The sequence below is a fragment of the Myotis yumanensis genome, unplaced genomic scaffold (genome assembly GCF_028538775.1).
Source record: "Myotis yumanensis isolate MYYU_CA2020_CCGP unplaced genomic scaffold, mMyoYum1.0.hap1 SCAF_21, whole genome shotgun sequence".
Taxonomy (NCBI): Eukaryota; Metazoa; Chordata; class Mammalia; order Chiroptera; family Vespertilionidae; genus Myotis; species Myotis yumanensis.
This window is the reverse complement of record NW_027223772.1, coordinates 14,171,295-14,184,627: the sequence shown is the minus strand read 5'-3', so window position 1 is coordinate 14,184,627 and position 13,333 is coordinate 14,171,295. Positions and strand designations below refer to the sequence as shown.

Below are 13,333 nucleotides of genomic sequence, written 5' to 3'. Positions count from 1 at the left end.
GAGCAGAGGCCCACACCAGCGTGCTCCCCTCATCCCCACACCACACGCTCCACCGCCCACGGAGGAGCAGAGGCCCACACCAGCGTGCTCCCCTCATCCCCACACCACACGCTCCACCGCCCACGGAGGAGCAGAGGCCCACACCAGCGTGCTCCCCTCATCCCCACACCACACGCTCCACCGCCCACGGAGGAGCAGAGGCCCACACCAGCGTGCTCCCCTCATCCCCACACCCCCAGTCCACTGGGGCGACAGCGGAAGCTGCGTCGCCTGTGCAGGCCGAGCCGCCACGCCGTGTTCCTTGTCACAAGGAATTTAAGCATCACCTAGGACAGTGGTTGGCAAACTCATTAGTCAACAGAGCCAAATATCAACAGTACGATGATTGAAATTTCTTTTGAGAGCCAAATTTTTTAAACTTAAACTATATAGGTAGTTTGCTTCTTCTTTGTAGCCATGTCAAACAGGGCACCTAAAAAAAATGTTTCATTTTATAATAATAAAGCCACCAACACAAAAGAATTACAATTCTTAAATTGATGACAAAAATACCTGTAGGATTTGCAGCTGGTTGGAAAAATACAGGTAACTTTATGGTACTTTTGTCACCCGCGCGCGACTTGCGGACGCATCTAGCACTAACCACTGCACATGAGACTGCTGACTGACTGGCTCACTCAACTCGTGCATGAATCACGCGCGCCTCCCCCCGCACTGCATATCCCACGGCCCGCCTCCCTACCAACCGACACCCCCCCCACTTCAAAACAGACTCGCCCAGGCCGAAAACTGACTTCTGTGCATGGGCCACAAAGTTTCAATCGCACTGTACGTGCAGGCCCACATGTGGTATTTTGTGGAAGAGCCACACTCAAGGGGCCAAAGAGCCTCATGTGGCTCAGGCAGTCCCTGTGCTCATCTGCACGTGCATGGTGTCCGCCTGCCGGGGGGCGGGGGGAAACGCGGAGACGCTTTAAGTGCCCAACACTCAGCATTTCCGGAGAAGCTGGAAGACTAATTGGTTCCTGCTGGTCTTCGATGTGTTTCAAACCATTACTGGGGGAGTGGAGGGTGGATGACACGAGACCACCGCCCCATGCATGGGGTGAGAGGAGTCTACGTACATGTTTAAAATGTCCCATAGTAGAGTGTAGAACAGTGACAACTGAAAAGACACACTGGATCCCTTTGTGTGACCGGTGAGGCCACAGGAAAGCAGGGCCTCCCAGAATTCTCTCCTGTCCCCTCACACAAACGAGGACACAGGCCAGGAGAGGTTGGGGATTGGGGACTGAAGGCCCTGAAGCCGGAAGCTTGGCTCCAGGCCTGGAACCCTAACTAGCCAGGCCTCTTCCTCACCAGGTCGCCTGCTCTGCAGAGGGAGTGGGGAGTGCAGGGCCTGCCGCAGGCGGGGGTTTTGAAAAAGCAGGGCCTGGTCTCAGAGCTGGAGCAGCCCCAGCCGCCAGCCCCTGCCGCAGCCCTCCCGGGGCAGCCCCAGACCTGTCTAGACGCTGACCCTGAAGGACTTCTCTAGGGACGGCAGGATCCTCTGGCAGACAGACCTGCCAGAAGCGCTCCCAGTGGGCGAACTCTCTCATCTAATTTCCAGCCATCCATCCTCCTGCCCTTCCTAACTCTCAGGGTAACCCTTCTCCCAGGGCAGACTTGCGGATACTTGGATTCCACCACCCGTGCTCACACATCCATCTCCGGTGAAGGCCCCAGGTGTGCCAATGACACTCCCACAGCCTGCTGGTGGCTGTCCTTAGACACCAAGCAAGGGCACCGTGTTCTAGATGTGTCCCACCAGGGAAGGACACCGGGGAGCGCCCCGCCCTACCCCTGCAATGCTTGCCTTTATCGATCGTAAGAGTGGGTCCCTCTCTGGGGAATGGGATGCATTTAGAACAGCTCTGCCCTAATTCCTTCCCATTACGTACGTTTAACCCAAATGGGGTGGGGACACAGATCATAGCCTCCTCTAGCTGGAAGGACTCTTGGGAAGAACAGCACCCCCACTTCCTGCATGGGCGCTGCAGACTCTCTGGCCATCAGGCCTTTCCTCTCCGGCATGTGGCCGGCCTGGAGACGACCACCCTCTCCTTACCCCGGAAGCTGGGCTCCAGGCCTAGTATCCTACGTGGGTGGGTCTCCCGGGTTCACCTTGGAGCAGCAGATTCCAGGTCAGGACCCCCACCCCAGAGGGAGGAGTGAGTCTCCATCCGCCCCTGTCTGCACCATGTGCACCAGCTTAACCATCGGGGTTTCTGCTGGCCTGTCGGTTCCCTGGTCCTAAGCCCTAAGCCCTGGCTCTGGGGGCTGAGAGGGGGTGTGGTGGCCCCGCACCGACAGACAAGAGGCCCCTGAAGAGAACCGAGGCTCTGGGGCCCTCACTGATCATGTAGGAACGACTTCATTTTAAAACTCTTGCTCGCCTCCCAGCAGCCAGTGGTCTTCAGGAAAGTGGCCAGGTCTGATAAGCATGACCCCTGACCCCTGACCCCGGACTCAGGCCAGTGTCCCTCAGAGGCCTGCTCATGGGCCAGCCATGGCCCCAGGCCCATCACGTCTCCCTCAGGTGGAAGCAGGCACGCAGGGCCCCACACCCACGGGTTCATACAAACGTGTCACCAGGAACCTCCGCATCAGGTGTAAAGATGGTGAGCCCTGTAAACAGTTGGCAGAGGGGTACAGAAGGGCCTGGGAAAAACCTAGATGGGAGAAGGCGCCTGCTGTCCTCACCTGAGAAAGTGCTAGGCGGGGGGGGGGGGGGGGGGGGGGGGGGGGGGCTGGTTTGAAATGCTCTTACCCACATCAGATCTGATTAGAAGCAAACGCAAAAGTGTCCTGGCTGCCCACATGCTTTGCTCATGCTGTGCAGGAGGTTCCAGCAGGGCCCTCCCAGGCCTGGGGTGTCCAAACCTTAGGGATTTGGGGGGGGGTGGGGGTGGGGATGCTGGAAAGGGTGGGGTATGGCTGGGTTCCCAGAGGGACAAGCTGGTCCATTAGCAGGGTAAGGACCAGTAGGTTCTTCATAAGAATTAGTGCTGGACCCAGCAGGGGCCTGCGGGGAGGGCGAGTTAAGGTGCAGGGAGGGAAGGAAAGAGGGGTGAGAGGAGGGGTTGAGAGGAGGAGGGGTGAGGAGTGGAGGAAGGTGCAGGGAGGGAGGGAAAGGGGGTGAGAGGAGGGGTGAGGAGTGGAGGAAGGTGCAAGGAGGGAGGGAAAGGGGGTGAGAGGAGGAGGGGTGAGGAGTGGAGGAAGGTGCAGGGAGGGAGGGAAAGGGGGTGAGAGGAGGGGTGAGGAGTGGAGGAAGGTGCAGGGAGGGAGGGAAAGGGGGTGAGAGGAGGGGTGAGGAGTGGAGGAAGGTGCAGGGAGGGAGGGAAAGGGGGTGAGAGGAGGGGTGAGGAGTGGAGGAAGGTGCAGGGAGGGAGGGAAAGGGAGGTGAGAGAAGGAGGGGTGAGCCAGGCGGGAGGGGGAGGAAGGAAGGAGAGGAGGAGGGGAAGGGGAGGCGGGAGCAGGGGCGGAGCCTGCGCGCCCTCCGGCTCGCTCTCCCGCGCCGCCCGCGCTCCCGCACATCCCCGCCGCCCTGCACACCGGCCTGGGCGCCCGGCCCCGCCTCCGCCGCCGCCGCCGCCATTCCTGCGCCCGCGCCGCCGCCCCGCCGGGACCCACCGCGCCAGGTAAGGGGGCGGGCAGAGCGCTGGGCCGGGCAGGTGCGCGGGGCGGCGGGCCCCCTCGGCCCCCCGGCCCCCTACACCCCTCCCCTCCCGGTCCCTCCTGCCGGGACGCAGGCGGCGGGCGGGCGGGCGCGGACACGCTGGGGGCTGCGCGCTCCTGGCACCGGGCGAGGCCGGGCCGCGGCTGTTTCTGCCTCGGAGGCCGCTGCCCCCGCTGCGCTCGGCCACGCGGCCGGTCGGCCCTGCGGGGAGCGCTGCAGCCGGGCTCCCCGGCCCTAGTGGGTTTGGGCTGAGCGATTCCAGAACAGCCCGGCGGAACCCCAGCCGCCGCCGCTGCACCTGTTGCCACCGCCGCCGGGCGAGCGCCGCGGGCTGAGTCGGGGGGTGGGGGGGGGGGGGGTAGGGGGGGTAGTGCAGACGTGGGAGGAGAGGGGGTCTGGGCGTCCTGTGCCTTTAGTGGGTTTGGTGTTGGGGTGGGTGCCCGGCAGCACGGTGGGGGGTTCGCTGAAAGGAGGCCTGTGGTTGCACGCGGGGCCTGCGGTCTGGAGTGTGTGCCACAGGGAGGGGCTCTGCTCCGGTGGTGTAACCCTCCCTGTGCAGGAGCACCTCCCAGGCCCTGCGGCCCCAGGGACCTGCGGCCAGACCGCACTTGGGGCCAAGCAGCCGCCCTCCTGCTCCGAGTCTGCTCAAATCCACTGGGTGCCACTGAGTGGAAATTCCCAGGGGGCCAAGTGACATGCTGGCGCGTCACCTCGTCACCTGGTTCTGCCCCAGGCCCGGGGCCGGCCTGCTGGCTGGGCCGTTATTGGGGGATGATTGCTGTGCCCCAGAAATAGGCCGACCCAGGCAGCGGCGGGGCCAGCTTCGGGAAGAGATAATGGCCCGATTGTCACTTGAACTGTTGGTGGCTGTGCGCATGGCCTGCCAGAGCGAAGGAGAAAGCGGCCTGCTCTGAGGACCCGGCTCCATGTGCTGCCAGGAGGAAAAGGGCAGGCGTGAGGGACGCACTGGGCATTTCTGTGGGCGAGAACTGTCCCCCTGGGCATCACGTCCCTAGGGCTAGGCTGATGTGTCTGTAGCACACCCCGCAGGTGAATCCAATCAAGAAATAAAAGCTAATGGGCGAACTGAGGCCGCTCCACCGGGCCCCTCCCCGGGGGTTCCCTCCCTGGTGGGGTGTTGCAGCACCTGGAGCTGTTGTGGGAGGGAGACTGGCCCCTGTGATGGGCTTTGCCACCGTCCTTCTGTGCCCTCTGAAATGGTGCCATGAGCGCCTCTGCCCAGCCTCCGGCCCAGCACTCATGTCTGTGGGAAGATGGAACCTTGCAGAGACCTCTCCTCTGGGGACAGGGCTCTGGTGGCCAGGCCAGGAGCCCTGGGCTAAGGTGTGGGTGCAAGGCCAGCCACACTGTGCCTGGGGGAAGAGAGCCGACCCCCACTGTGTGGGTAGTCTGAGGCCTATTTTCTCTCCAGCGCTGTCTCCACCCCAGGCAGGGACCCAGGCCAGCGCTGGGAGTGCACCCTGGTGGCCGGCTCCGAGGGGAGGGCGCTCCCGGTGCCAGCACACAGCAATATCAATAATGCATCGCGGAGATCAATGGCTGTCTCTGCTTCTGGAGGGAGTCCACCTCCCCTACACCCAGGGGACAGGCCCAGGCCCCCGCCCCTCCCTCTGTGCCCCATTTCTGGTGACAGGGGAGAGGTGGGCGGGACTGGGAGCTCGGCTGGAGAGGGCTGCAGAGGCGCCTCCTGACCCGAACCTTGATGTCTTGTGTGGTGAGCCTGGGGCCAGAGCTCATGGGACCTATGTCTGGGGCGTCCCCAGTGTCCCCGGATTAGGCCCTGCAGCTGTACATGTGAATTCACTTCCTGGGTGTTCATAATTCACAGCGGCTTTCCCCTTCATGCTAAGAATTTGCTTGGTTAAAAGAATTCCTAGGAAGGTGAGTGGCAGGCAGTGGCCCCCATGCTCTACCCCCAGGTGTTTCTTGGAGCAACATGGTGGCCTGTTCCCTGCCCAGGCGAGCAGGGTGGTGGCTGGGTGTGTAAAAATGTACAAATGAGTTCATCATCGGGTGACTGTCGAGGTTGTCCCTGAGAGAAAGCTTTGGTCCTTGAAATTCTCTGCTGGGGACAGCTGTTTCTCCCTCGACCTTTCTCCGTTCCAGACAGGAGGGTAGAAGGTAAGAAGGAAAGTGGCCCGAGAGTGACAGAGGCATGGCAGGCCCTCTCTCCCTGGCTCGTTCAGGCTGTCTTGAGGCGAGTCCGGGGCGAGAGCAGGCAGGTCGGGCTGTTGCCCTGCACCGGAGATGGCACGACTCAGCCACGTCCAGCCTGCCTGCCGTGGGCCTCGCCGGAGCCGGGCGGGACTTCGGCACGCCAGTCAAGGCCTCCGTGGGACTAGCGCACCCGCTGATCCCAGCTCCTTGGAGCCGTCACTTCCCAGCTTGCCTGGCCCTCCTCATGCAGGCCTGGGCGGCTTCCTGCTGCTGCCCGGGTCCTGCGGCAGCCTCGCACCTGTGTGAGTCTCCCTCTGGTGGGACGGGATCCGTTATTTGGCTTGAAAACCTCAGATGCTGTCCGTGAAAGAGGAGCGGAACCCTCTCCTGGATCACTCCTAGCCGCACGCCAGGATCGCAGCTTGGACTGAAATGCGGTCAGACCAGTGACTGACCCGGGAATCACTCCTTTCAGAAAGTATGGTTGTTATGAGAGAGTGGACATCTGATGGGCAAATGATGATTTTAAGGGGAACTCATATTCCTTAATAGCAGCACGGTGGTTATGTTAAAAAGATCTTCACCTTTTCGCCGTAGGTACTGCAGTATTTGCAGAGGAAATGATATTTTGTTTGAGATCCATCCACGTATGGACGGCTGTTGGGTCTAGGTGAGGGTGCCTGAGGATTTGTTGTGCTGTTCTGTCCACTTCTGTGTATTTGTAAAATTCTCCATAATGAAACGTTAATAATAATCTAAGTACCCCATTTTCCTCCCAGAAACATGCCATAGGGCCCTTCACTTCAGGAAAGAGTTCAGAGGTTTACTTTAAAAGAAGTGCAAACGCCCCCCTTAGTGTCACACGCATGAAGTGATCCCGTGTCCGTGCGTGGAGGTCCTTAGTATAGAAACTGGTCTGGAAGGTCACACGCTTAACGGAATAGATAATTAAGGAGTGTCCACTGCCGACGAGGGGGCGGGCGCTGCTCCAGCCTCTGGGGACACAGCTCAGAGCAAAGGTGTCCGCAGTTAGACACGGGTGGGAGGGAAGGGTGTGGGGTGTGTGCATGTGTATTGGGGGAGGGGCAGGGAGTGCAGGGGCGAAAGCGGAGAAACCCATACCTTTTCCCTTATATACACTTCTGTTTGTTTTGTTTCTTATAAATGGAATTATTTTTGTAGTTTTAAAATTAAATTTTAAGAAGGGTAATATAATACCCTATTTTAAACATTCTAGGTTTCTATATCTGAATTTAAATTGTTTTAAATGGCATTGGACTGTAGAAATCCCTCTTGCTACACACCTTAGTAAGAGGTGATGCGGCCTCCCTGAGCACTCAGTGAGGCAGGAGTCACCAACCCTGTGAATAATACTCCGTGAGCCCTGAAAACACAGCTTCATAGATACTCTGCCCTCGGCAGAAGGTAGCCAAGACCCTAACCCTGAACATTCAACAGCAGCGTGTCACCCAGCAATGGTGGGTGAGCAGGGGCAGTCTGTGCTGTCCGGGCCCTGGGCCCTGGGCCCTTGGCCGTGGGTGGGAGGCCTCCGCTCAGACCCCGCAGTCCTAGTTCTAGGGGAGAAACCCTTTCCCCTGCAGCAGTGAAAGCCAAGGTGTGCCGGAGCCTCCATATTTCCACTGCCCGGGGCAGCCTGCTGCCCCTTTCATTTAGCAGAGGGTGTGTGCGGAACCTTAACCTACACTAACAGAAAAAGCATGAAAATGCTAAGTCCGCAAAGTAAAAATTGTCTGGAGTCTAGTTTTTGTTTTTCTGTTTTCCTGTCCTGGTGCAAGAAGTGTGAGTTGCTTTTCCCAGCAGCGTACAGTGTGCTTTGATCTGGCCTCTGGGTGGTGCTGGATGTGCCTTTAGATTTTTGGCAGGACTTCCGGGGCCTGCCAGAATAAGGGCTGAAGCTGGGCCCTCTGTTCTCTCCTCCGTGTGGGAGTTTTCATTGTTGTTGTTGACCACTGCTTTCTGTGGCCAGGGGAGGGCACCGCCGGGCTGGACCCTGAGCCTGGGGTGGTGTGTGTGGCCTTGAGCCGCCGACTGGAGAACATGCAGGGCGCACACCCCTGTTCCCATCCGCCTCTGACTCGGCCCTGCTTCCCAGCTCTTTGAGGGGCTTTGAGGTCCTGTCGCAGCAGAGCTGTGCCACCCAGGCAGCCAGGGAGCCGGCGGGTCTCTGACCCTGTAAGTGATGCCCCATCTAGAGGTGAAGGAGTGGGGTGTTAAGGCCTCTCTCCACACAGGTTTGTGCCCTGCGTGGAGCCTCCCGGCTTCCCCATGTTCACTGAGCACCAATTACAGCGAGAAACCGAGAGACAGAAGGGCTGCCCTGTGGGAGCTCACGGTCAAGTTGAGGAGACGGAGGACTACAGAGAGGAATGTATTAGATCATGTCACCCATGACGCTTTAGTGTCTGGAGGGAGAAAGTGTGGGGTCCAGACCCTCAAGGGAGCCAAGAGTTGGGGGTGTTTGGGATTTGAAATCAGGTGGCCGTGGGCCTCCCTGAGCCGGTGGTGTAGGAGAGGGGCAGAGTGACGGGGAGCGAGGGGCAGGCGTCACGTGGGCAGGGCCAGAGGGCGCCGTGGCCACTGGGGGAGGGGTCTGGACAGATTCTGGGTGTGTCATGGAAACGGAGCCCCAGGTGGCTGGAGCAGTAGAGGAACAGGTGACCCTGAGATTCTTGGCTCAGACATCCCCCAGACAGAGAATTGGAGAGGATGGCCAGCTCTCCAGGCAGTGCCTGGTAAGCTCCATCGCCCCCCAGGAGGAGGCAGTGTGGGCTCGCCCCAGAACAGGAAGGAGTTGGGAAAGCGGCTGGGCCTGGTGATGCCTGCACAGAGGGGATGTTTTTACGCCAGGGAGGTGGGTGAGTCGAGGAGGAAAAGAGAGGTCCCAGGCTGACGGGCCAGGAAGGCATGGCCAGGGAGGAGGAGAAAGCCACGGGTATGTGTGAGGGTGGAGCACCGCGGAAGGTGCTTGGGGAGGAAGGACTGCCGGGCCAGGGGCCCAGTGAGGCGAGGACTGAGAATTGGCGGACCTGTGCATGGAGGTCACTGGGGACCTAGGAGTGGTCTGGGGGGTGGGGGAGGCGGACCAAGAGTTTATGATGAGGGAGGACCTGATGGGCAAGGGAAGAAGGTGGTGGGGAGGAGGGCCCTGGCCAGGGTCCTCCTGTCCTAGGAGATGAATAGGCAGATGGGAGGGGTTTCTGGGTCAGGCCTGCTGTCCCCCACAAGCTGATTGGCCTGTGGTGTCAGGGTGCTTCTGCTTGGCCCAGGGGTCTGGAGGCAGGGGCGGGGCCAGGGTGGCTGAGAATGGTTTTGGGAGCTCAGGATGGCAGCGCCCTGAGCACGTGGTGGGCGCTCAGGAGCGGTGGGCTCAGGAGTCCTGGACCCCGTGTGCCAGGCCCCTGGGCAGGGGCGGGTGCCCTCCCAAAGGAGAGCACAGCCCTGTGGGGCAGGAGGGGGCCAGGCCCGCTGGGGGAGGGGTGAGAGCGGGCTGAAGTGAGGCCTTGCCTGTGCTTGTCCTGTTGCCTGTGGGGCTGTGAACATCCCCTTCTGAATTAGCCCGTCATTTCCTGCAGTGAGGCTCCAGCCCCCAGCAAGGGCCAGGGCTTTATCTACAACTCAGACTGCGTTCCACACCCACTGAACACGAGGAGAGAGTGAGCACTTCAGGGTGTGGTCCCTGCCAGGGGCACCGAGGCCTCAGAGGCCTCAGAACCCTCAGAACCGCAGGAGGAACAGGTTCTCGGCTCCACCCCAGCGCCCTGCCCCGAATCTGGAGCTCCCGGCCCGGCCAGGGATTCAAGTGCACCAGGGGGTTAAGAGCCTGGGGCTAAGCACCCCGCCCTCTGGGTGCATCTTTTGGGTGACAGGAAGGGTGAGGCAGGGCATGGGCCTCACTCTGGGTTCCCATTAGACTGTGATGCTGATCTGCAGAAACAATGTCTCATTAACCACTTTTATTGAGGTTGATTTGCATACAATAAAGGTACTTGTTTTAGCACTCTGTTCAGTGGGTTTTGACTAACGCATACAGTTATGCACCTGCCACAGTAATCATGGTAGAGGCGGGTGGATAAACTCCGGCCAGCCCGCTCACCCGTGCATTCATGGGCCAGGCCATCAGTTCTGTTGCACCAGCGTTGAGCCCTGGAGACAGATTGTTTGTCCTGGGAGCCCTCCCCAAATTCCCTCTTCCCTCCGTGCACGCACCTCCCCCGGCAGTCACTCATCTGCTGAGATTAGGTTATTGTAGATGAGATTTGTTCAAGAGTTTCCTGTGTCCAGCTTCTTTCACTCACTCGATGTTCCTGAGACTTCCCTGTTGCTGAGTATACCTTGTCAATAAACTGTATTTCTTTTTTCTTTTTCTTTTTTTTTATTGATTTCAGAGAGGAAGGGAGAGGGAAAGAGAGAGGAACATCAGTGGTGAGAGAGAATCATACATCGGCTGCCTCCTGCACGTCCCCTACTGGGGATCGAGCCCACAACCCGGGCATGTGCCCTTGATCGGAATCGAACCCAGGACCTTCAGTCCACAGGCCGACACTCTAGCCACTGAGCCAAACTGGCCAGGGCTACCGGGTCTTTTTATTGCTGACTCCTGTTTCGTTTCTGGGTGTGCAATGACTTTTTGATTCATTCACCTGTTGGTGGATGTTTGGATTGCTTGCTGTTCAATGTTTTGAATGTAAGTGCTGTGAGCTACAAGCCAACACAGAAGGACAAACAGCCAGTTCAATGAGTAAGTGCATGAAAAGATGCTTAACATCGTTAGTCACTACAGACATGGAACTCAAAACCACAGTGAGAGACCACTTCCCTCTTCCCAGAGTGACTTTTATTTTTAAACAATGGAAGTAAGTATTGGTGAACGCATGGAGAAGTGGAACCCTCCTGCATTGCTGGTGTGAACATAAATGGCACAGCTACTTTGGAAAACAGTTGAGAGGTTCCTCAAGCAGCTCAGCGTGGAGTCCCCATGTGCCCCAGCAGGCCCACTCACGGGCATCTGTGCAGAAGAACTGAAAACATATTCAGATAAACACTTTGCACAACCAGTCACAGCAGCACCGTTAACAACGGCCAGAACCTCGAAAGGACGTGAGCAGCTGCCCGCATGTCCATCCCTGGGCGACTGGTAACCCAGTGTGGTCCGTCAGACAGAGGGACACTACTTGGCCATCCAGGAAGGGGCACTGGCACAGGCTACAGCCGATGGCCCCGAATACGTGCCAGGCAAAAACATATACAAGAACACATAGCTATGATTTAATTTATATGGAATGTCCAGAATAGGCAAAGTCATAGAGTCAGAAAGCAGGCTGCCAGGGTTTGAAGGAGGGAAAATTGGGAGGCTGCTTAATATGCACAGGGTTTCCTTTCAAGATGATAAAATGTTCTAGAAATAACGGTGATGTTGTTGTGTAACATTGTGAATGTACTGTGTCACTGATTGCACTTTTAAATGGTTGAAATGGTAAATCTGATGTGCTTCCCATCACAATAAGAATGATTTGTGCACTTGTGTGCAAAGCTTAGTGTGCACATGCGTTTCCTTTTCTCCGAGCCCCTCCCAAGGAGCGGGTTGCGTGGGAACTGCGTATTTAAGCATAAGAAACTGCAAACTGGTTTCCAAAGTGGGTGTATCATGTTCACCCTCACTGCTCATGTGTGAGTGCAGTTGTTCACCTCCTTGCCAACACTTGCTGTCGTCAGTCTTTAATTTTAGCTCTTGTAGTGGATATGTTGTAGTGCTGTATCATTGGGTCCAGTTGAGTATGTTTTCCTGTGTTTATTAGCTATTTGTATATATTCTTTTAAGTTTCTGATCAAATCTTCCACTGTCTTTTAAATTGGGCTGTCTTCTTATATTTGAGTTGTAAGTGTTCACATATTCTGAATTCAAATCTTTTACCAGGTATTTTTATGGCAGATATTTTCTCTGAGTCTCTGGCATGCCTTTTTATTTTATTAACGCTATCTTTTAAGGACAAATTCATTCTGACAGAATCCAGTTTTATCAATTGTTTTCAGTAGATTGTGCTTTTTGTGCCCTGCTTAAGAAATCCTTGCCTAACCCATAGTCATAAAGATTGTTTCCTATGTTTCCTTCTGAAAATGTTTGCTTTTATATTTAGATCTAATATGCATTTTGAGTTACTGTGCACCTGGACCGAGCTAAGGATTAAGGTTCGTGTTTGCATAAGGTGACCCAGCTGTCCCAGCACTGTTATGAAGGAAACCATCCTTTTCCCATTGACCCCTCTTGGCATGTTTGGAAAGTAATGGAGTGTGTCTGGTGGCTTTGTTTCTGGACTTGATTCTGGTCCACATGGCTTATTCCCCCAGCAGCCCCCAAACCACGCCTTCTCCAGGAAGGTTGCTTTATAATAACTTGGAGTCAGGAGGTGTGAGCCTTGCAGTTCTGCTTTGTTTTCTGTTATTCTGTCTGTTCTAGGTCCTTTGCATTTTCATATAAATGTAAAATCAGCTGGTCAGGTTCCACCGGAAAGCCTGCTGGGTTCTGCCTGGCGTGGCATCAGTTCCTCGGCTCAGTCTGGAGAACATGGACTTCTAACAACATCTCAGCCGAAGAGCGGGGGCTGGCTCTGCCTGTGTTCTCCTTCACTCCTCCTGGTGGTTTGTAGTGGGCAGCGTACAGTCTCACACATTCTATCACAATTATTCATAAGTATTTTATGTCTTGAGTTATTATAAATGGATATAAAACATGTTTATTTTCCAAGTTATATTGCTACTGTATAGAAATATAATTGACTTTAAATATTGTTTGCTTATGTGACCTTTCTAAATTCACTTATTTGTGTGAGACAGTTATGAATAGGGACTATTTTACTAATTTCTTTCCAATTTCATTGCTTTTTATTTCTTTTTATTCTTTTATCTCATTGTCCAGGATTTTCCATACACAGTTTAACAGAAGTGGTAGAAGTCGACATTCTTTTTTTTTAATTTTTTAAAAATATATTTTATTGATTTTTTACAGAGAGGAAGGGAGAGGGATAGAGAGTTAGAAACATCGATCAGCTCCCTCCTGCACATCTCCCGCTGGGGATGTGCCCGCAACCCAGGTACATGCCCTTGACCGGAATCGAACCCGGGACCCCTCAGTCCGCAGGCCGACGCTCTATCCACTGAGCCAAACCGGTTAGGGCAGAAGTCTACATTCCTTCCTGTTTCTGGCCTTAGGAAGAAAAAACCTAATGTGTGTTTTTTTTTATTAAATATGATGTTAGGTGAATGTTTTATACAGATGCCTTTGATGGGGTGGAGGACGTTTTCTGGTTTGCCGAAAATTTTTATTATTAGTGGATATTGAATCTTGTCATATGTTTTTTCTTTATCTATTGAGATGTTCGTACGGTTTTTCTTTTTCATAAATACAATGAATTATATTAA

At 55.9% G+C, this 13,333-nt stretch overlaps 1 protein-coding gene across 2 annotated transcripts in view; it reads left to right on the top strand.

The window, feature by feature from the left end:
- The first annotated feature begins 3,582 nt into the window (after positions 1 to 3,582).
- The window catches only part of SEMA4D (semaphorin 4D), an 88,159-nt gene continuing 78,408 nt past the window's right edge, over positions 3,583 to 13,333 (top strand). The window contains exon 1 of one of the 2 annotated variants that reach the window (XM_070400779.1): positions 3,583 to 3,680. The gene's annotated coding sequence lies outside the window, so the exon portion shown is untranslated. The remainder of the gene's footprint in view (positions 3,681 to 13,333) is intronic. The other variant, XM_070400783.1, reaches the window with a different exon arrangement.